Source organism: Acanthaster planci, linkage group LG02, assembly GCF_054643075.1.
Source record: "Acanthaster planci isolate LZ-2023a linkage group LG02, COTS_SCS, whole genome shotgun sequence".
Lineage (NCBI taxonomy): Eukaryota > Metazoa > Echinodermata > Asteroidea > Valvatida > Acanthasteridae > Acanthaster > Acanthaster planci.
The window spans coordinates 14,164,991-14,189,075 of record NC_141778.1 but is presented as its reverse complement, the minus strand read 5'-3'; positions in this window follow the sequence as shown (position 1 = coordinate 14,189,075).

Sequence of the window (24,085 nt, the reverse complement as noted above, 5' to 3'; positions counted from 1 at the left end):
GCGTCAGTTCTGAAGTAACGCTTACACCCTGCGATTTGCACGTCTCTGACATTCGGAGGTCACCAGATGTTGACTAACTAGTTCACAGCTATATCGGGCCAACCTGTTTCTAAATCTTGGTTACCCTCTGGCGTCAAGTTACATTTTTACAGACAAAACCTGTGCATGGCTTCTGTGTGTCACTCAAAATAACGGCGGACATTTTGCGAGAAAGGAATTTGGACGGGCGGAGTATTTTTCCTATCCTTCTGCGGCCTTCTAGGCGCATTGAAATGAGAGACCGTCAAGTATTAAGCCCGAATCTCGTCAGCAGCGAGACGGGGCGTTGTGTGGCGGGAAGAGGAAATTGCAGTTGAGGTTTTTATTGGGCCCTGAGGGCCGAGGTGGCGCGGGCGCAGCGGCACGTGCACATAGGCCTGACCAGTCACGATCACTCCGCTGCATCGCACACGTCGCGGTAAGCTCTGGACGCGATGAGGGACGACCCGCATTTACAGCAGAGGTGTGAGCGAAATGAGAAAATCCACGACAACGATTCTATGGCTGAACTCACAGACGGCATCGCAGCAACCGTCTGTTTCTTACACGTGGTAATCAGAAGATAATGAGAAACTAAGTTCATTATCAGTGGGTTGCTACGGGAGATATTTTGATGGAGCGGTTATAATCTGTCTCATGAGACGGTAGAACAACGATTGTACTAATTATGATCGGGTGATTCTGGGCTATACGATGATTGACGGAATTTACCTGAGACGTCACCGTTCAATTGTCAGTCAAATCCTGTTCAGTCATTGTGCCATTTACAGTCAGGTACTAACTCTGACTTTCCGGAGTCCAAAATATAACACTAACATATTGCAAGGATATATCCCGAGGTTCAACAAGCGAGCCTCAACGATTATGAACGACCCTACTACTTCAAGGAGTGGATAGCTGTCTGGGACGTTTTTCCCAGCTAATTCCTTTGACGTCAAGTGCTGGGTTTTAGAGACAGTCGACAAATGACAAAGTTTGAGTAAAATTTCCGCACCTCCCCGACCTACAATGACATGGCCTTTCTGGCGCCATGCACAAACATCAGGGTAACTTGTACAACAAATTAAAGGAGTCCCATCAAGAATCACTTCAGTGGAAAGTGTGAGGGAAAAGTAGCTTTTCTGCCTTCTTGCATGCCAATATTGAAGACGTTGAGTTGACCGCGTATTCCTTCTGAGTGGCCTTTGTAATCAAGTCCTTTGCTGTTGTATAATGTAAATGACCGGAAATGTCATTGAGACAAAGGTATCAGTGTGAGGGAAAATCAGGAAAAAAAATCAGGATGTGTAAACACAGACTAGTCCGATCGATTTGCACTTACCTTGGACTATTAAATGAGATTAAAAAAAAAATGTCATGGACTTTCCAGACTGAGCTCTTGTGACCGGCCTGACCCTGCCACAGATGGCGGCAGGCTTGATAGAACGTGTATGCCCTCGGGGACGTACAGTCAACAAGCAAATGTCTCAAGCTATGACCCACTGTAACTAGATGATGTCCCACCACGGAGAGACTCAAATCCAGGGGCTTGGAGTGGCGGGGCTTTTCTTTAGGGGATTGTCAACGATCGATAATAAATGCGTTAGATTACCAATGAGAGGAAACTACTGGACACCCCAAAAAGTGATATTATGGCTCCATTTCCTGAAAAAAGGCTGAATGGTGATGCGACTTTCTTGAGATGTGGCGTACAAGAATAATCTGCGAGATGATTTTCTGAAGTGATCGGACAACATTTTCGTATTGTGCACTCAACTACCTTGTAAGGCGAGGTTTGGGGGAGCGGGTTAGCGTAGTGGTTCTTTCCTCGCTTTTCGGGACCAATGAGGCCCGGGTTTGAGTTCCGGCTTGGCCCAGGCTGGTTTCCAGTCCACAACTCGCACTTGAAGTTTTCCTCCTGGTACTCCGTTTCCTCCTGCTCCTAGTACGGGACCATCTTCCTAACTCTGTAATGTGATGCTGATTAATAAAGTGTATGAATTAACGTATACTTATTGGCGCAAGTTACCTGAGTTGCTGAAACCGCTATTAAAAACAACAAGGCGAGAGTTTTTCGTAAGTTAATTGGTGCTCGTTTTTTTAAGACAAAGCTTAGAGGAGGACGAAAAGAAAGTATTTTGTATGGTCTAAAGAAAACCAAAGAAGGGTCGACAAGACAGAAGGAAGAATACAACCCCCCCCCCATAAAAAGAGGTTTCCCTTACCATTAATTTTTGGGGGGACAACATAACCACACCGCCGCCATGTTTGTGCTGCTTCCACTTTGACCTAGACTGGTTCCCGTCCCATGCGTAGTCTCCACACGTCTTACAGACGTCCTTAGAACGTAGGGACCGGAAGCAGGTAATGATTCCGGAGGAATCCAGCCAGTTTTATGTCAATAAGGAAATTAGCGTGTAACATTCCCAAAATACAACGCTATCACGTGACAAAACCTTGGAAGCCTTTCTAGAATAGATTAACACTCTCTCTATAGAGTCATTTCTGCACGCAACACAACTTTCCGACGTATTTACCTGTTTTTTTAGGCATAGGCCTAACCGCTTCCATAACTATTGGGGAAAAAGTTTATGAAGTTTTACTTGGAGCCACGTGTTCGGCTGTCACGCGCACGAAAGGTTGTATGTAAACATCATCTCTATGAACACAAAAACGATTGCGAGCTAAACGAATCAGACACCAGCAAGCTACTGTCTCTATGGGTGCACCCCCGTAAGTAGGCCAAACTATGTCCGTCGAGCTCATTAACCAGAGTTATACACTCAAAATATTCTACATCAGGGTGTTATCAGAGCCATGCAATTTAGAATTGAAGAAACATGGCACTGAAGCTGTGGCCTCGACTGAGGGGTTCCAAATTCTGAGCAGTTTTGGATGGAATCAAGTCCAAAGGTGGCACTGTTCAGCCGTTTTGCAGAGGGATGCTTTTCCAAAATAGCAATTTCTAGGGGCAGGGAAATTGATTGCATTTTTGGGTGGTCTGCTTTGGGCGAAAATTCTCAAAAAGTCATTGGTTAACTTACCAATAATTGAAAGGAAAACGAAAGACGACATGTTGATCATCATTTTTCTGTGCAGCCTGAACACCTGTAATAGTTGTTAGTATTTATAAAAGAATTTCAATTTATCACTGGTGTTTACGGGAAGGGCGCACCATTCAGCGCTGCCCTGGCCACTGTGCGGAGGACCGGGAACCAATCTATACGGTCATGACAACGTTTTCCTAGGCCATTCTTCCTACTTCACAACTTTGTGTTTGTAGGTCGGGAAAAGCCTTGAGAATTCATCTAAAGTGGAATATTCGAAACGGTCTCCAGAGCATCGTACGGCTAAGCCTATTTTTGGTGTGTCCCCCGCGTATTTCCAATACGCGAAGCTAACTGCCGAGGACGAAAGCTCGCAAAATTGAAATCGGGAACTTCGCCGTCAATTGGACAGCGAAGCAGACCAAAAAGGGTGTTTTTTATTTTGTTTTGCCCAGATCTGAATCCGGAATATCGGTGGATCTGAGCACTAACTTAAAAAAAGAGAAAACCTCTGGCCTGATACTAGTAATGGTGGAGGCTAAAAAGACAATCGTATTTAACCGGTGCATGCTGCAGAGGTACATTTAATGTACGGATTTATTGTGATAACCCTAAGTTAAAAAAAAATAAAAATCAACGAAGATGACAATATCAAGGCATTATTTTTGATAGGTCCATCTTCAGCTTCCACTGATGTGAACCGTAAAAGTCGGAGAGAAGAATGGAATTGTGAAGTTGGGGAAAGAAGAGGTACACTCAAGATAATAAACATCCTATCCGCGGTGATTTTAATCAAATTCTAATGGTAACAAACACTGGAATAGATTTTTTATAGTACCGCTATTTACCGCTTTTTATGTACCGCTAAATCCAATCCTTTTCCCTGCCGTGTAGTACTTCATTTGGTAGATTTGCTAAAGATACAGCGAATTTTAGATTTATTTCCATTACAGCAAATCCTTCATGGATTTTATCAAATTATCTGACCGCTGGTTGACGTTTCACTGGCTTTCTTCAATTTCAGTACTAATATGTACCGTACCGTATTGCCTTGGCTGGATTTAAAAATAGAATTTAATCATTTGAATGGTAGCTGACAAAGGGGAAAGTTGATTTGATGTTCCTAGCTTTCAAGGGGGGCCAAATTACATGGCACGTAATTGCAATCCCATGCATGCAAGGTTTAACAAAAAAGAGTATATAACTACTTTAAACGAGGAATGAAAATACGCATGAAGTTGAATGCCGTCACCAAAAACCAATATGAGATTCAGTTTACTCACATGGCAAGACATCTCATAATGCATCTGATTTAAAATCATTTGGTGACAACCACAATGAGAGTTTGTCGAGTGTTTTATGTTGCGCCAAGTTTGTCGTTTATGTACAACAGATCAGGCCGGTTCTGTTTGTCGGTATGCGACCACACGATCCACCGGTCAGAAGTTAATTGGTACGTTTTACATATTCCATGACAAAATACCCTGCGTTGAGTCGCGAGACTGGAAGTTGCCAAGATTTTGTAGAGCTTTCGTTTCATCTGCAGTCGGCAACGGTTTTCTCGTTGTGGTTACAGGTTTCGGAGGTGAAGCGGTGACGATAGGGATGGGCGGGGCATAGAAGGTATCATGGCATCTATGTGCACAGTCTTTAGTTTCAGAGGATAATTTCGCGATAGTGCAATTTCTTGGCAACTTGGGGAAATCGGCCTGGGAATGGGACACCACTGCTAGCGTTTTTATCAATCTTCGTCCCAGATATGGACTGAAAGTGGTGATAGATATTTGTCAGAAAGCCTGGAGCTTGCACAATGCCTGTCGCATTCAATCCGCTCATATTTCATGCCCTCCCCTGCAATTTGAGAACGATCCTCATCTTTTTTTGTGTGAGTTTTGAAAACGCCAAGGGAGAAAATGGCAAAAGTATAGGTAGGCCTAGTGAGGCCGTAAGAATCGCCATTTCTCTCTTCTGCATATTGTGGCCACTGGCATCAAAACAAAAATCATATCGGATTTCGATTTATAACCCCTCAAAATGTGGTAGGGAACAGCCAATAGTTTTCTTTTTCTTTTTTTTCCATTCTGGTCTTCCCCATCTGCCTCTGAAATAATGCATCCTCTTTGCGCTTTGGGAACACATTTTCACTTGACACGTTTCAACATCTGTAACTCTCACAGAGGAATACACCAAGGAGAGAGCGAAAAAAGTCGTGCCAGCCTGATAAACAATTCTGTCCTCGTCCCACGCCAAAAAAGAGCAGAACAGCACGAGAGTTACACATAGCTGAACAAACATGGCATTCCTCTTGAAACGAAGGCTAAAGCAGCGGCAGAGAGGAGATTAGGGCCCTGAGAGCGGGGAGACGGAAAGGAACTTGAAGATTATGAGGACGACGACAGCAGAATCTGAGGGGAAGTACACTATGAGGTTAGATCTTTCACAGGGGAGTAGAGGGCATCTCATCCGCTACATTCGCGCTGCGCTTGGCCACTTCAGTAGGTATTCTGTCGATAAGATGATGTGGTATCTCCCATTTGATAACACAGAAAAGAACTGCAGCTTCACTCACCAAATCAAAGTAGCTCAGAGTGTACCATGTTTACCAAAATATGAAAAAGTAGAAGGATATGAGGCATGTCATACCTCACACACAGTGGTGTTTCTGACGGTTATATCTCAATAGATGATCAGATTTAATTTTATTAAACCTCCCCGGTCAATTTATCACACCTGTTGTGGCATAGGTGTATTATCCGAACACTTCAAAGTATCCTCTTGGGAGGTGGCGTAGCCACGGGGGGGGCACTGGAGGAGGCACGTGCCCCCCCCCCCCACGAATTCCCAGTGACCCCAAGGTGCCCCTCCCCCACAAAACAAACGGATGAATGGCTATTGAACAAGGCTAACAAAAACCTGCCAAAAAACCCACACCACTGAAAGCTGGTGCCCCCCATGAGATGCTGGTGCACCCTTTGTGCCCCCCAAGTAAAATCCTAGCCACGCCACTGCTCTTGGTCTTTAATGGGTTTACGTTCAATCTTTGCGGGGTTGGTGACTGGCCCTGAGGGTATTTGATGTACCTGACGGCTCGATTTATCTATAACTGTATCAGCTCCGTATAGCCTCTGTGGGGGCCAAACTGCATTGGAAAAGAGAAACGATTGTAAGCTTTAAAGTCAATGAATTTTAAAACAAACTAAGGGGGAAACAAAGAAACAAAAACAAACAACTGTACATTCCAAATCTCTAGCGTCTCACCAAACGCTGATATCGCGTGGAAGACGTAAACCCTCTACACATTCCTTGCTGAGCGAAGTGCTGATTTAATTCACTGAAGTCATCATCAATTAAGAAAATCCAGATAATCCATCTTCACACTTGATTTGAAAAGTGTTGGGGAACATTGTGTTAAAGTTATTACAACGCATGTGAGGCGAATAGACATGCTAGGCGATAACGAGTTGGCCACTTGATTACAGGTCATACATCGCCAGTGATGACATCGATTAAAAGCAGGAAAACTCGGTATTAATGATTTTGTCATGGGCAAACCGTGAATTCAGTTCACGAGTGTATTGATCTCCACTTTTTCTTGGGCCTGGAGTGAGCCTCAGTTTCCTACAATCAGTTCCAAACTAGCCATGCATTGAAATGTAATCCCTGAATAAGTTTACCCAGACATAACTAGAATGGCTTTCGAAATATAGGCCTTAAGTTTGAAACATTTGAAACAATTTGCTGCCTACTTTTACATGCGTGAAAGAGACACAGATGTTTAAAAAATTGCTACAATAAACTGCAGGTGAGAATAACGTAAGCCGCTGAAAACTGAATAAAATTGTTACCAAACTGCATTTACAAGCAAGTAAAGAGCTCGGGTGGGAAAACCGGTGATGAGGAAGCAACAAAAGAATAGGGAATTACTTTTTCAGCAAAATGCGTCCAAGCCATGGTCAAGTCCGATTTGGCCTAGGTCCCAGTAGGTCTCGGCCCGACTTAACCGCAATTTGTGTTTTTTTTGGGGGGGATCAAATTAATCTTGAGACGTGACCGATACCCGCAGTAGGCTGTGGTGAAAGAGTTTCATTATTTTTGTCCTGTTTGTTAGAGGGGCGAAAGTCAGAGACAGGCCTTTTACTGCAAGTCCTAAAACACTTTAAAGGGACTTCAAATGAGTTCACCGCACGTGAACATTTTGATTTGCTCTAAATTTCACCTGTGTCAGATATTACAACAGTTGCTTTCCCCATCATATTTCAACCCATTTGACCTTTAAGAGGACATCGGAGAATTATGACGGGGCTTCCATGCCCGGCGGGCCATGCATGGAAGTGACACCTCAAACCGTTACATCAAAATTGCTTTGACATCAACAACAGGTTTCTACTCCGGAGAATTCTTCGGCCGCCACGGAAATCCAATTACGAATTTATATCTCAGTTCCAGAGCAATTCAATCAAAAGAAGATGAGATACGAAATATATGGAAGAAAGGACGCAAACATTCATGAGATGCCGGAAGTGAATGGTTCAATTAGAAAAAAGAATATTCACGGTTTGGATAGCCTATTACTGTAAATACTGAACGCCAAGCTTGATAATTGTGGTCTGGTCAGAGTACCTACTTTCAACCTGCAGGTAATTGCTATATATCTTTACACCTAAAAACCCACAGAGAGCAATGACACCGAACATACAGTGATAAAAGTACCATATTGGTTCCCTACATACCCACGCGGGATGCGTTGGTTGCTGTGCTATGAAATTTGAGATATTGATTGAATAAAGGTAACCAAATTATGCAAAGATACCATGGTCACGTGTTTGAAATCTGTATTTGCCTCAAAGTAACAGTAATTTACGAGTCAGTCCCTTGTACATGCAAATACGCTGTAGTCGACCTGTACTGCATTCTCACAGCGCCTTTATCGGTCAAAGCGTAACCTACTTTTAGCAAGTGTAGCAAACCGCCTTTGGTGGTGTATGTTTTCTGCGGCACTTTACTGGTTTGCACGGTATGTGATTGACTCTCGAAGTCTTTTTCCAATGCTACCGCAACCTCAACAGGCTGAACTCTTCGAGCACAGTATTCTACACATTTTAAATGTTCATATAAGTGTCACTGACTGGTGCAGTCGAGGGTTTGAAAAAAAAAACATTCTGAAGGGACAAAAACCTGTTAAAGTAGTTAGACATACACGCTTGAATACTGGAAGGTAAGATTTACCTTAACTAGCGATTTCTTATTTGGTATTCCTCATAGTTTTTGTCACGGAGATTTAATTTTCACTGGCATAAGTAATCCACTACGACAGGCTCCGATGTTGACGCGGAGCCAAGAATTCTGCCTCTAATCCTGCGGCTAAGATCCATCAAGATCGAGTGTGAAGCGTGGTTTCTGTTAAGATGACTTGCCACGCTGCATGCGGGGTGTCTACAGAGCTCTTAGCAATACATAATGCTATTGAGGGGCGCTTCGTCAACAGTAGAGATTTTGAGCACTGGTGTGAACCGAGCCTTCAAAATGGCTTGTGCAGAAAATGTTCGTCAAAATTTTCTAAATGTATGCGTAGGGGCCTAGACTCCTGTACTATACCTATTACTCAACCACACCCCATCTAAAACACGTTAAAATTACGCAGTAGCAGGATTACAGTCGATCAAGCAGACCAGAATAACCAGAGACTTTTTTGGCGTAAGCAACAATGGCGATCATTGCAGGAGTAGCGATCAGCGCCTACTCGTCTTCCACGAACATAGCGGGCTGCACAAACAGCACTCGAGTGTGACGCACGGGTTTCTGTCATGGTCAGAATGGAAAGAGCAGCAAATGCGAATACACGCAGTGCTTTAATGTCCCCGGCGCGGGGCAAGGAGCACATCTCCTACACTAAATAACGCTTAGGGCCAATAAAAAGTTCCGGTTTCTGGTCAGAACGCGCGTCACCATAGACCTGCATTTCAGTAAAATATTTTTTTTTATTTTAAACGTATCGTATAAACTACGATGTCCAAAAGCTGCCAAACTTCCTTAATCGACTGGAATCCTGCTACTGCGTAATTTTAACGTATTTTTGATAGGGGTACGGTTGAGTAATATGTAAAGTAAAAGAATCCCTCTAGTTCCCCGTACATTTAGTCGGACACTCTTTTTCAGATGACGTCATTTCTGCATTATACATTTACATCTGGGAACTAGACAAACGAGGAGGTCTTATGTCCTGTGTGCATGTACAAGCTGAATATGCTTTTAAACAGTAAAAAGTGCGGGGACCAGTCTATTTTGGTGTTGGTAGCGGTCGGTGCTACGTGCGCATGCAGTGGCGTGGACATCGTGCGTTATGCAAACATCATTTTCAAAAAAAAAAAACAAAAAAAAAAGATACCGAGGTGGAAAAAAGCCGCACCAATTTTGGAGCCAGCTCCTGACCAGAAATTGGAGATTTTTTTGGCCTAGTGCCAAAGCGGCTATCCATCCTCATAACTAAGATTACACAACTACAACTCAGTGGACACGACACATCAACTGTGAGAAAAATCATCATTATGCGTAATATTTTGTAGCCTGGCAACATTGCCCATGCGCTCGACGCGTAAATGATACATGCGTGCTTGTAGCATATTGTGATCAATTCAGTGATCAATGCAGTGTGCACGTATTTCCTTTTAAACCCTTCTCCATTTTATTCTTAAAGTAAAGGTTCAAGACTTCACAGATGGGTCAAAAGTCATAAGCTAAAAATCTTCAAGACCAATAACTCTGCGGCCAATGACTCGAGAGCCGGGTCATACCCCAGCCATCGAGAGACTGAGGGACATTTTTCAGGAAGGCTCTAGGGGATGGAGGACGGGGAGTACCATTGCGCGGCAAAGTACGTGCGGCCATCGATGCGCAGCTAAAGACATGACAATCATTTTGTTCTTTGCTAGCTGATGTAATCATCCCCAGAGGTCATTGACCTGTTCCGCGAGGAGAAGAATCCTCTTTCCTATAACGCAATTAATCACTGTTTTCTTGAGATATCAGATATAAGCAGTTAACCGCAAAATGAAATGTCAAAAGACTTGAGCTCCACAGATTCTGTGAAAACTCCGAATTTAAGAAATTCTGTAGAACGACTTTTATAAGATATAAGAGGCGATAGTGTCATTACAGTAAATTAAAGACGATCCTGTATTCGAGAAAATGGTTCATGATTCATGATGGTTCATGGTTATGACCTTCATAAGCCATCACAGAATACCCACTGCTGTCTAAGAGAGAGTGCAATTTAATTTGTAACAGCCACATGTGCTTCTTTTTATATTTGACCTAAAGACACCCCAGGTGCAACACTGGATAAACCTGAATGTGAAAAATTTGTTTGACAAGAAGTTAATTTTTTTAAATTATAGTGGATGCTTGATTGTGCCTTCACGTCTTCGCGTCTTGTGGATGTCTACGATTCAAACGATCATATGGAAACCAGGCTTAATCAGCAGAGTGATAGATTGCAAACAACCACGAATTCTTGGAGCAAACAATTATTAGATCTAGCCATTCTCTAAGGATCAAGTCATTTTAGCTAATACTTCTGTTAGCAATGTCAGTTTGCAGACGTACATTTCTATAACACCTTGAGTATAGAGTACGGAGGGGAATAATCCACTTCACGCACACCCATGTGTGTAAAGGACATCTTCGTGAGAACCAGCTCTTGAACAAACACGCTCGCGTGTTCCATTCGTTTGCACTACATTCCCTAGTCTGGTTCCCTGCTTAAAGATTCCCTGACGACTCTTGATAAAAAATCTTAGGTCAGGCATCACCCACAGATATAAACAGATAAGACGCAAAGGTGAGGGGTTACAAGGTGAGAGCCCGGTTGTTTTTGATTTCATTACAGTGGTGCACCCTGCATGTGTATTGGTCAGTCGTCGTCAGGTCCTTATTCTTCCTAAATTCTCCTCTAGAGAGGTTATCCCGAGGACACCTTCAGGGTAGTGATATTTTATTCTATATTTTATTCTATTTCATTCTATTTTATGAAGTCGTTGAAGTCAAATAAGTTCGGATCAACAGCTGTCATCAGGATACGGGAGTTTACCGTTCAACAGCTAGCCTACCTTCCCGGCCGGGAAAAACCGAACATCAATGGTACCATCCGAACATACTGAATATAGACGGAACGACTACGCAATATTTAGGTCATTTCCGGAAAACCGGAGGAATTCCTCCTGTCTTGGAGCGTTTTCGAAAAGAGTAGATTCGACTTAGACTTCGGTACTAGTTCCAGCCAAAGCTAGAACATGTGGTTTCATGTGGTTTCAAACGCTGCTCCAAAATGACCGGAACCAGCGAAACCAAAGTTTAAGCCGATCCACTCGTTTCGAATACGCTGTCTGTAACGTACGTGGACATTGGGTGATACCGGATCGTTGAGTCGTAGAGTAGTCAGAATCATCGGGTCTGGTATTCAGACTATACACTTCCTAGTTGTGCGTGTGACGTATTCACTTCGGCATCTTTCCGGTTCGTAAGTGTGACGTCACTTCAGTTTACCCCCCCCCACTCCACATAGAACTACATGTAGGTGTAACATGGAAACGGAAGGTAACGCGCAACTTGAGTGCTCAACCAATGGAAACTTGCAACATGCAGTGGTGCGTGTTATGACGAAATCACTTACGAATTGGATAGACCTTATACGCTTGACGTCACATTAAGGGCTATTTCTTCCTCAGGGATAGGTTCGGGTAAACGTTTTGAGCATTCATTTTAAGTAAATTGAAGTAACAAAGAATAGCCTCTGACTCTTCCTCAACGCATAAGGTCTATGGAGTCGTTTCATAAACGTGGTACCTGTATAAAAGCGGGTCAGAGCGTCAATTTTCCGTCCATAGTTTCCATTGGTGGGTCAACTCGATGTTTGGTTCTGAAAAAAAAAGAACTTAAAGTCGTCTATTGCATTCATACACTGATCGATTTGATTTTGGCCATGCAGACGAATGCTGTTATCTTTCAGTATTCAAATCATTGCCTTCTCCCCGTATTAGACCTATCAGGCTCCAAAATTAACTGACTTCCGAACGAAGAGAAAACATTATTTGAAGGATTTTCTGGAAAAACACAAAACTCATTTGAATGAAAGGTTAGTGGGAAAAAATTACAAGAAATGCCACCCTATTGGAGGTTATAATTGACAACTGAGTGTAATTTATAATTGTTGACTGCATAATTATGATTCGGGACAAGGAATTACTGAACGATTGGTGGCGGAAGTCTAATTCTCATTGTAAAGTCGTTCTGAGCATGCGCATGAGTTCATTTGAAGTTCAAGAACCGGTCAAGGGACCCATGCCAGTCTGCACCGTTAATTACCATGTAGGCCAAACTGTCAGCATGCAGGCATGTTGCTTTTTCCTCAAGGCCATTGGTAAGAGCTATCTTTAGCAACCAACGTTGGAAAACAAGAGCGAAAATGAAGTGAGAACAAGGCTGGTGAACCCGCAGCCATTTTGCTCATTCTTCCCAAGAGATGCAAAGCCAATTACTGGCGATTTAGAGTAATTGCTTTGCCTTAGATTGTTAACTTGCGTTATGTACATACGAATATCCAGCTGATATGTTACCGTTTTGTAACTGCATGCAAAAGAAGCAGATAAATCTCCCCAAACAAGAAATATAACACCTCTGGCGGATTTCCCAGGGGATTTGACTAGGGTTCTGAAAACGATGATCGGACCAGCCATCGATGTTTACTTCCATGCGATTTCATGAGACAAAACCGTGATACAAATGCGGTGAGGCGTCAAAACAAACCAATACGCATTCATTTGCGATAATTGACTCATTTTATGGGAATGAACTGATCAAGAGTTTTAGGGGTAGAATCAATCCGGCCCAGCCAAGTGCGTTTGTTTTAGGAAAAACATGTTTTTAACTGTCCCTTGGCGTTTGGAAGAAAACCCTGTACTCTTTTTGTACATTATGTTCACCTTGAAACGATGGTATAAACGTCATAAACGCCATTTTGTTGGGCACTGTAGCCACACTTTGCCTTTCTGGGTGTGTGAGATAATAGTCCATCCAAATAGAGCCACTGAAACTTCAGACAGGTAAATAGAATGAAAAGGTTCGCATGCTTTAACCCTGGAGCACTCCTACAGTTTTTAAGTGATTGACGTCAACCGTGTTGTAGTGGTATTAATGATTGGAAAATGATAAGAGCCTTTGTCTTTTATCGCCGTGAACCTGTACGCACGTCATCCGAACTTCAGGAACAGACTAACACGTTGATTAGGCAATGTGAGTTACCAATGACAAAAGGGGTCCACTGTGGTTCAGTAGCCATACTAGTAGGCAAGTAGATTTATCTCTGAAATGATTCGAAGCAAATCCTTTCTTTGTTTCCAAGACGTTGCATTAAACCTACTTTTTCACTGGTGAAAAAAGTGTAAGTGATGCATAGGATGTATACAGAAATATAGTATACAGGACTGTTGGTCATGAGGCATGGCTGTGATTTGAAGCAGCGGACTTGAGTAAAGACTGCAAACGCCTATATAGGGAAAGGTAATCGGCACTTTATTTTTTCAGCAGTAAGGACGGTTTCGGATCTGTGATATCGAACTCGAACTAGTATAATGCCTACTGCTCTTCCAAGGGAGACTCGCGGCAGATTCTATCCCTCGCTAAATACCTTCCTAAAATCCCACGATCAGGTGAAGTCCCCGGCTTGGTTTGGTGAAGTGGGGGCTTGGAAACTGTCCGTCTTCAATCTCAGGCGATACCATCACCAGGCCTTTTACAAAAGCCTGACTGCAGGCTCCGCGCTCGCCGATGCCAGCTAGCCAGGGAGTAAGGGGTGAATGCGATTTTTATCAACGGGTCGTCGATCACCCACGCACTGACTGAAAGCGCCAATTGGGTCACCCTTGGGGTAACACATAATTTGTACCCGTCAAAGTGAATTCAGCCTCCAACGTCACTTGACATTTCTGTATTACGTTCTCTTGAATTAATATATATCTTTATACTGCAAAATTGCCGTATTTTTCATACTTGTGGTACACAGGTATAGAGGATTTTCAGTCGCGTAGTTTTTGACGGTCAACGTTCAGTTTACACGGCTGTGCGCGGAAACGCAAATCTCTCAACATTCTGGCGTACATGAAACTGCCAACAGAAATACATGTACACATACACACATTCGAAAATGCACGCGCCTCCACAGACTCGGCACGCTTCCTGCAATACCTTTGCCTGTCTCGTTATGTCACGTGAAAAAAACTTCTATAGGGCAGTGCACGGACGTCGTAAACGTGGAAGCCCAGGTGTTTGTCCCTTCTGGAAAAAACAGAAAATTTAAACAAGAAAATGGAAAGGACAGGGGAAAGAAACCAAAGAAAAAAGCGACAAAAACCACCACTTTACTTTAAAATACCTCGCAGTCGACCCCCTTTTATTGTAGATGGTTTTGCTGATGAGTGCGTTTCCAGTGGCGGTGGAGTAGGCGCCCCCAATACATTCTTCTTTATGGAAGGCGCGCCATCATTTTAAAAACGGCACTGCCACTTGTGGAGGGGATTCTTTTGGGGATGAAACGGTTTGGACGGTTGTTTTCAGAAAAAAATCCCATTTTACCTTTCTTCAGGGCACAAGACCTGGATACGCTCCCCCCAGCTTATGTCGACCAAAAATACGAAATACCTTACAGTATGTAGTGTATCTTTTCAACGTTGCATTGAGGGAGAACCACTACGCCGACTGAATTGTCATGCCATGTCATAAGCCTTATCTGAAAACAGATTCATAAAGAAACATTAACCTTGCTGAGACAAGAAAGAAATGCGAATTATACTAAACAGGTTTGCCGTAGCACCATGGATAGGCTATATCATTATTCGCCTCGAGCTGAACTGCACCCCCAAACGGCAAAAAAAGAAAGATGGTTGTAAGTTTTCCAAGCAGGTTCTTGCACGCGTTCTGCGTGTATGCAAAGACCATACATTAAGGAATAAATTCATTACGCCTACTCGGTGCGCTCCGCGCAAAGCGTGCCATTGATTTCCATTATAAACGCCCGGCTATATGGTGAGTACCTAAAAAAGAACGCCCTCTTTTGTTCAACTCGAAGCGGATATCCACGGTGCTACCTCCACCATGAAAAGATTCAAATCTCAAAGATATGTAAAGTAATTTTCAAACTCACATGTCAATAGCATTTAAATATGGAAAAAAAACGGCAAGCATAGGTCTATTCCAAGGAGGAAACCTCAATGTTTAATATGTTTGGATATTTCGCTGTCCTCATTTTTTTCTTGTTTGTGATTCATTGTTACACATGGCAATGTTTAGTCAGCAAGCAGCCTTTCTCGGAAAATGCAAAATTGGGGTTCACTATTGAGAACGAAGTAAAATGCTTTCCCGGAATGATATCAAAACAGTGTCCTAAGCTGTCTGAAAAAGCGTGGATAGTTTAAATGTTTAAAAGAAATACACTGTCCAGTACGCTTTACTAAAAACAGATATCAGAAAGCTTAAAGGTTTAAGTTCAATTGTAAGCATACGCTAAAAAATCTTCCACATTGGTCGCAGATGCTCCTTGCATTTGAGACAATCTTTCAAAACATCAGCGTCTAGTAAGTGGAAGTGTGTTTTCAAAGACAACAAAATCGAATCCGAATCCCAACCAAATTGTATAAGCAAACAGAAATTTCAGAGAAAGCCAAAAGGAAAACTACAGAAAAGGTCCGTCGTAAATATTTGTGGTTATTGCCCATGGGTATAAAATGATATCTAGGAAAATAATTGAAGGGCATCGTTGACGATCCGAGTTGATTATAAAGTTGCTTTAAGTCGTAATCAGATCAAGTTGACTTGGAAACCGACGGTTCGCGTGCTGCAATTTTGCGTGGGACATCGACAGCATTGAGCAGATGGTCGCGCCGTTAACGGCGAAGTAACATAAACACTCGAAGGCAGTTCACTCTCGGTCAGAGTTGCACGTTCACTTCCTTGCAAATTGAGATTGGAGCTGGGTGGCTTCTGAAGGTCACAAATTCACATCCCATTTTTGGAAATATGTTTGTTTCTCCCAAAATTGAATTGTTTACCTATATTCGTGAGGCCCCCCATGATTACGATGGTGCTTTGACATTGGAAACGATCTCTCAGTGAGAATCGGGGGGGACGGAGAGCTCTTGTTTTTTATGTCTTGATTTAAAAAAAGGGTATTTGTGATACTTTCGACAAACTCTCAATTTGTTGTTGTTCATCACACATTTCAGACTTTGGCACAAAAAAAGCCCCTATCAATATCGCTTCAACACACTTCTTGTGAGATTTCCCTCTTTGCATGTGACTTTCGTATGGGTTTTTATTGGAATTAAGATGGACCAAAAATCGCGTTATTAACAGCAGCCAAAGAAAACACATGTGCATACACTGTCAGCAAGTAAAATACGGCTAGGTGAAGATGTTTTCTGTCTTTTTCTCGCTCTACTCAGTCCACCTGCCTTAGTGCTCTGCTTATTGGTGTAAGCTTTCACGTCGTGAGAAATTTGAAGTTACTTTTGTGGATCCATTGAAGCATTTTTTTGGGTGAAACGTAGTGATTTTCAGCAGAGATCCAAGAGCTATTTTTGAAATATTTCGGGGGAGCTTTAAGACTGTTTACACCGTAAGCACATTGGTGTAAATTGTCCTATAGATGCCAAAGCGTAAATTTAACACCAGTTTTACACCAGGGTTTATGCAGTGCATAAAGTTTATAGCTTTCCACGATAACCCGGGAGACGCATAGTTACTTGATCATTGATGCAAAGCGAGGACGTCTGATTCCCATTGGAAACTGCACGGCTTGACAAATGTAGGCAAGTTCGCATACGTAGCTCGACTACTTGCATCGGCGCGCAAGCCGGAAATTTAGTCCCACGCAGCCGACCCTACTCGAGCTATTTTTCTAAATCCCGCCGCCACATTTTGCCGTTAATCTTGGTTCCACGGTCGTAGTATTCATGACTGACTCTACCGTCTATGTGGTTGCCTCGGTGCTAAATACAACTGCAGGGTCTGGTGTGAAATGGTTGCTTAGATAGCTCAACTGTGACGTTGGTCGAACTGTTTGAACTATTTACTCTCCACTAAAGTGTACCGTACAGTGAGAGAGTCTGACCGTCCTGTCATTGAATTGACCTCAAAGGCCTATTGCACTATAATTGCAGCCTTGTCAGTTTGTCAAACAGTGAATGGTGCCTTATCATTTGTTCACACTAGATGCCATGCTTTGACCATGTTCATGGACCTTATATAGTTCTTGCCCTTCCCTGTACTATTTGAAGGACAGGAGATACCTGCTACCCCTGGGATGGGCACTCGTGCTTTCACTAAATGAAGTCCCATTGTAGGTACCAGCCTGTGTTACAAGCAAGCAAGTTATCGTGGACTCAAGGGAAATATAAGCGATGGTCCTGCGGTGACGCGTCCCCTTATAATGAGGCTGCGACTTGTTTCTCCATACATTTTAGTTCTTTTCACTAACGATATTTTTGCTATTTTTTAAGTGCATCGTTTCTCACTGAGAATGAAATGAGGAAATTACGTGCAAATCCATTCAAACTTCACGTACATTACAGGCTTTCTGTCTGTGCGTGTTATGATCGTGTGCTCTGTATGTTAAAAGAACTTTTTTTTTAAAGATGACATGTTTGTGAAGCAGCATTTAGGCATTTTTGTTTCAATTCTTCACGTTTTTCTTCATTCCTCAAACGTTCCAATGTGCAAAGTACAATGCGGTTTAAAACTTTTCCAACGCACTCTTGCTAGCAGTTTGTAAACATGTTTAAATACATAACATATTGATGGATAATGAATATTTAACTGAGCATTGATGCTTATGAATCAAACACGTAATATAATCGCTTCTCAATATATATTCACGAAGTGATATCAAGACTGTCTTTAGTTACTACACGTTGTCTTTTCAGTGTATTTTAAGGGTACCTTTTAGAGCACTTAGTTTTAAAAAATGTCAAAATATTGTCATGTATTAAGAGGTATTTATAACGGGACACAGAGTGTTTGAGGAAACTTCATCACCCAAACCCTTTAAACTACAGCCAACGAGGACATATAATAAAGACATAATTCTTATATCTCCGTGTTACACTCCGGTCACACATGTACCACTTAAAATCGACTAGGAATTGATCGGTAACGAAACGAAATACCCGAGTTTACGCCCAGAGAGTCTTAACATCGTCTCCGTCATTCACCGCCCCAAGCGCTTTGTTCAATCAGTTCCGCCGATCCTACATCGCGATCATCGGGGAGCAGCAAGTAGGCCGTGAGCGTTCAAAGCTTGACCGTGCACCGTCCGGGGGCCGCGAGATACCCGCTGGACCGCGGTTTGGTTTCCCGCTCTAGGGCTAATCATTATGGCCGTGACCTCCCGTGAATTGACTGCCTCTCTCGCTCCTTAAACAACAGGCGCTTCGGGAAGTTCATAACGGCGCAAGAGAAAAAAAATGACATTAAACAAAAACATCGGATTTCTTAAAAGTTAGTAAGGCCGAGAGATAGAAAGGAGGGCTCGTCCCACTGACATTTAAAAGAAGGTTAAAGCAAGGAGCAAATTTGAAAAAACGGCTTGTACTCTTTGTGCTTGGGCAATATTTGGGCAATAAATTAACAACCTTAGGGTACATGTACTTTCTCAGTTGGCAGACGATGTTATTTTCACGTTGAATATAATCTTGGTTAAAATGACGACAAGGTGTCAAAGCTGTCATTTGCCAATTGGGTTGCCTTGTAAATATTAAAACAAAATGAGCTGAAACCTCCAATTTATTGCCATGAAAAAAATATGTGTTTGAACATATAAAGAAAAAGATCCTTGTACCATGGTAGAAAATGAACACTGTAAAAACAGATCAACTGCACCAAAATTCGCCCTGCTTTTCTTAGTTACTTGTTTCTAGTCATTTAATAAAAAACATTTACTGTTGAGACAGCCCCCCCGTGACTTCAAATTTATTGTCAATGAAGCTTTGGTGCCCCAAATATGCCCCACCAAGCCCGTTATAAATTTTATTCATGTCGGGCCGGGCCAAATTGAATGTTTTTGAATGTTGAGAGTACAAAGGAAGCAATAAAATTCAAATTTCATGACAAATTTGCACCTGTTTACTCCGATTAATCATTTCAAATTATGATTGAACACAGACTTGTGCCTTGCCAAACTCTGAAAATTATTGAAAAGGAGGCTTGGAACGCACAGAAATTATAAACAGTCTGGTACCATTCCAATCGAGAGTCTGCAATACATAAAACAGATTTTGGGAATAAGATCAAAAATGACTTTAACATGAACAGGATCCATAAACAACGACAGCTAAAGCGTTATACCGTTGAATATGTGAGGAACATGCGTAGCAGGGTGAAACAGGCAATTTAAGATGTCAACTGACACTTGTGATGAAAAACTCCACCATGCACGTTACAAGACATGCCTCGTAGAACTGGCGAACTTTGATGTTGTTATCAGTCCGATGTAATCGCATCAATAGGCTATTCACGTTAATAATGGTCAGTTCATATTAGTTTGTTTTCCAGTCAACGATGCCCTATCTTGAACTCGAGACCTCGCCGGGGTCGTGCCGCTGCAGCACAATCAGCAATATGACGGGGTTGAAATTCGAAGATGAGAAATGGGTTATCGGCTGGAACTGGATGAGCGGGGATTCGTTTTAGATTGCCGCATGTTGATATGAATCGTGTTGCCGGGTAAAGCCACATATTCGGGGCCGGACGAACTGTGGCACAACTCAGTCGCGAGTTCCGGAAATGGCGGGCGCAGCTCAAGTGATCCGCGTCTGGCCACATAAGCCTGCAGCTCGCACACGTCTAGACACCGAAGCCTAACAGTATTTGCGATGATTATAGGGGACAAATCAACTGGAATATAAACCGGGTCATGGAATGAGCTGGTTACATTGGGACTTACAGGAATAAAAATTATGGGGTCACGAGCCAGACCACTGACGACTGAATAATGAGTAAACTGAAGGCAAAATAGCGTGATTGGTTCTCAATCGTAATAAACATAAACGAGCAACCGTATACAAGCAACATGCGTTATTAACGAACTAAGCAACCTGACTTGCCGACTGACAAACAAGGCAACTGACTAATCCATCAACCTCCCAACCAACAAGTATTGAATTAATTAAAAAGGCAAAACTGAAATCCGTTTAAAACAATCACTCATGTAATGGAGTCGCTGCTCCATACTCACGATCTTATTGCCAAACATAATCGATAATCTCCCTCATCCAGTTACAAATTAGATATTAAAGCCAAGTAGGAAACACATATGTTCCAATGGGTAATTTGAAAATGGATCAGCAAGTACATTAATGTTATTTTAATCACGACATGCCTTCGCATGTTGTTCAACCATTCATAAAATCGGACCACGGAGCAATAACTAGCTTGTCACGCTATCACTTGTGTCCAAATAAGTTGACGAGATTGTCACAAGTAGGCCCTACACCCTAGGTTGCAAGACGGAAAACGGATAGCATTTCGACGTGCTCGCATCATTCTCGCACGACGCAATTAGTTCTGTGAGCGAAGCGTTCCTTGGAGGGATTTACAGAGGATTTCCGGCGAATTAGCCGCATCTAGGTATTTCCAGGGAAAACGGCCTGATGGCCGGGGGGGGGCTGGTTGCATGACATACCTTTCAAATACCTCTCACGCGAGTGTTTAGAAAAGATTACAATTAATTGCAATTATGCCTGCATTGTGTACAATGTTTCGCTTGTCTTCACGTATCCTTGCCCATGGTAATGATGCGTGAGAGGGCATCCGAAAGTGAAGTGACAGTTACCACCGCATTTATAGGCCTACAAAAACAAATGCCATAAGGGGATTACCATGGTAAACAGTAAACTCCCACAGACCAACAGCAATGTCACTGAACGGAAATTCGGACAACTCAAGTTCAGAGAATAATTTCGAAGTTGAAATGTAACGTAAGCTTGAATTAATGGGCTCCAGCACTATAAAGAAAGCTTATCAGTGTGTTAAGTTCATTTGGCAATCAGCCGCCAAACACTTCTAAACCAATCCAACTGAAATGGGATGCATAAAAGTTCCTCTTTTTGTCACGTGACATTGGGTGATTCCGGATCCCTGAATGGAAATAGAGTAATCAGATTTATCGGGTGTGGGAACCAGTCTATGGCAACGTATTCGAGCGAATGTCCTTAAACTTGAGCGCGCGCGCGCACACATGGCAAGTCATCACAGCACCCGATTGGTTGTAGGGGAATGCAATGCACGCGTGGCAGTTGTTGGCGATGTTGATGCCAGTCGTGGCTTCCAATTCCGGGCCACCGGTTTGGCTATATGAGGATATCACAATCCATGCATCTGTGGACAAGCATGTATCGCCCCCTGTCTTGCCAATCACTTCAGAATCTGGAACAAAGTCAACACAAGTCAGACGTGACTATGTGAAGATTTCAGCCCAGACCCCAGCTTGACTCCGGGTCATTCATTCAATGAGCGGAAAGAGTGTCCATTGTACCTCTCTCACCGCTATGATTAATGGGACGGACAAGTTCACTAACATCCCGTATGCCTTCCTCCCCACTCCGACCACGCACATTGTTGACGATAGCGAAGTCTAATGATGAGTCGCTGGCACTGGCAAATCGAATATCTGGTCTGACATCCCTTCCAGAGTTTACGCTGACTTGATTGCTTTTAGATAACAAAAAGCTAAGCCCCTTTGGAATATACATGGATGTCTCTTCATTTCAGCTCTTGTGCTTGGAGTGACTAGCTCGTGCCTCTTGTGCCGGAAGGCAAGTGGCTCAAACCTGTTCTCGTTTTCCGGTACAAAGTTCGGCATTCCCAATTTCTACGCCTCAACGTCCCTTGCGGGGGTGTTTCATCAAGCCCGTAGTGTCGTTGCTTAAAAACGAGTTTTAGACAACCTAAGGCTGTCTGAAGACATTGCCATAGAAGCTTTGTCGAGACTGCGAAAACTTAGAGATTTCTTGCTGAAAGAAAAGGCTGCGGTTGAAATATACTTCTTAAACCATTATTTCAACTTACGCCGTGTCCGAAACGGGCTTCCAGAGCTACGGCTAGGTCTACTGTCTACGCATCTCCGCACATTTCCAATGGAGGGAAGACCTAGACCTAGCTCTAGACAACAGATTCTGATGCAGCCGTTTTGCATTCATAGGGGTAATAAACTGAACTGAGCCAAACGGGCACAGGTTGTTTATTGATTTCTTGTGTGTCTAATTTCATCATGCACAGGCATGAATAACAAGCAATGAATAACAAGCAATTACAGGTAGTCTCATTGGCTGAGTTGTCTATTTGTTTACTTTGTATTGTTCGCTTTGTTCTGCAGCACTGCTCTTTATTTTATCACATAAGACAGGCAATGGAATAATTACTTGCTAACAGACTTGTCCCTACTTTTTGACAACATAGGCCTACTGCAACGTGAAATCTGACATGCACATCCCTTGTTTACGATCATTTAAAGTTCCCCAAAGGAAAATGTAAATGTTTACTGATAGCTCTTTGTCACCAATTATAAATTCATGAAACTACTTCTCAGCAATTTTTTTAGGAAGGATACCATGCCCGTAAGAAGCGCGCTTTTCCCCGAAAGGTAAATTATCATTTCAAATATTGAACAAATTTATACTTATCTTGGTTTACACTTTTGTACCAAGAAAGCCTAAAGGTTAATTTTTTTAAAGAATGAATGCTAATCGAATTCTGAGTAACGAGCCGGCCGAAATGGATCTATTGACATCTGGACTCTCCGTTTCCACGTAACGCGGCGTTTGAACCAAGCTGAAAGTGGCGAACTAGGTCACACGGAAAGGGCGCTGGGACAGCAAAAAAATAATGAAAACCATGGAAAAACAAAAACTGTCAAAGCGACTCGAGAGTAATCATTCAACTTAATGAATGAGATTGCCGTGGTATTATAACACAGGACATGCAACCAACTAACCACGGCTCAGTGGTTTGTTGGAAGCCAAGGATAAGGATGGAATCAGCGAGGCCTAAAATTCCATCTCGAAATTGAGTCTTGGATGGGTTGCGACAGAAATCCTGCGCCTCGACACAGTACAGGTAAACTGCACCGGCGAGTGCAAGCCACCTAGATTGGCAGAGCATGCAGGGCCGTTCCACTTGGTTTCCAGAGGAAATCAAGCGCTTCAACATCGAACTGTAGGCGGAAACGAGCTCATATAAGCTGTCTGATGAGTAGACTTTTGAGTAGACAAGGTGTTGGTCAGTCACTGATGTCAAAGGGGGTGCCAGGATTCGCTCAGCTGAAGTCAAACTATAAAACCCAACGATACAACTGTCCTACGCACTGTACTTCGCAACATAAGGGACTCGTTCCGTGCGTACGTCTTTGGTCCATAGTGTATCGTGTATCCGTTTCTTCCATGTGCATTCCAAATAGACGCACCCCACGACTTACGCATACGTACCACGACACGCACTTAAGTTGTGTCCGTGGAAACCACACCCTTAGACATACGAAGAGAGACCCTGCGTCAAATGGTAAAAAGACAGCGCGTGAAAATTGTGTAGCAAATACAAAATCTGGTAAAGAAAATACATGTAGGCCTAGGCCTAGATCGGAATTTTCAGACGTGATCAAGAAAAAACTAGGGACGAGGTTATTTGTTTGAAAATAGCCCGATTGGATCGATTGAGTTTCCACTCGAATACATTTCTCCTCCGACAGTAACACTTCTAAGAGAGTAAGTTGCAATCTAAATTGTTCGGTCCTGAATTTCAGGAGCCTGGTGATGGAGTGAAATTTCAGCCTCTGTATTCCACATACAAGAGACCCTAATTTCAAATTGGTCTTTTCTATAATCGAAGCCATCTATATTTCAGAGACTAAGTTATCTACTGTACTTTGTATTAATTAACATGTTTGTTTTTCTTTCCATGTGGATGCATCTTCCATTCTCCAC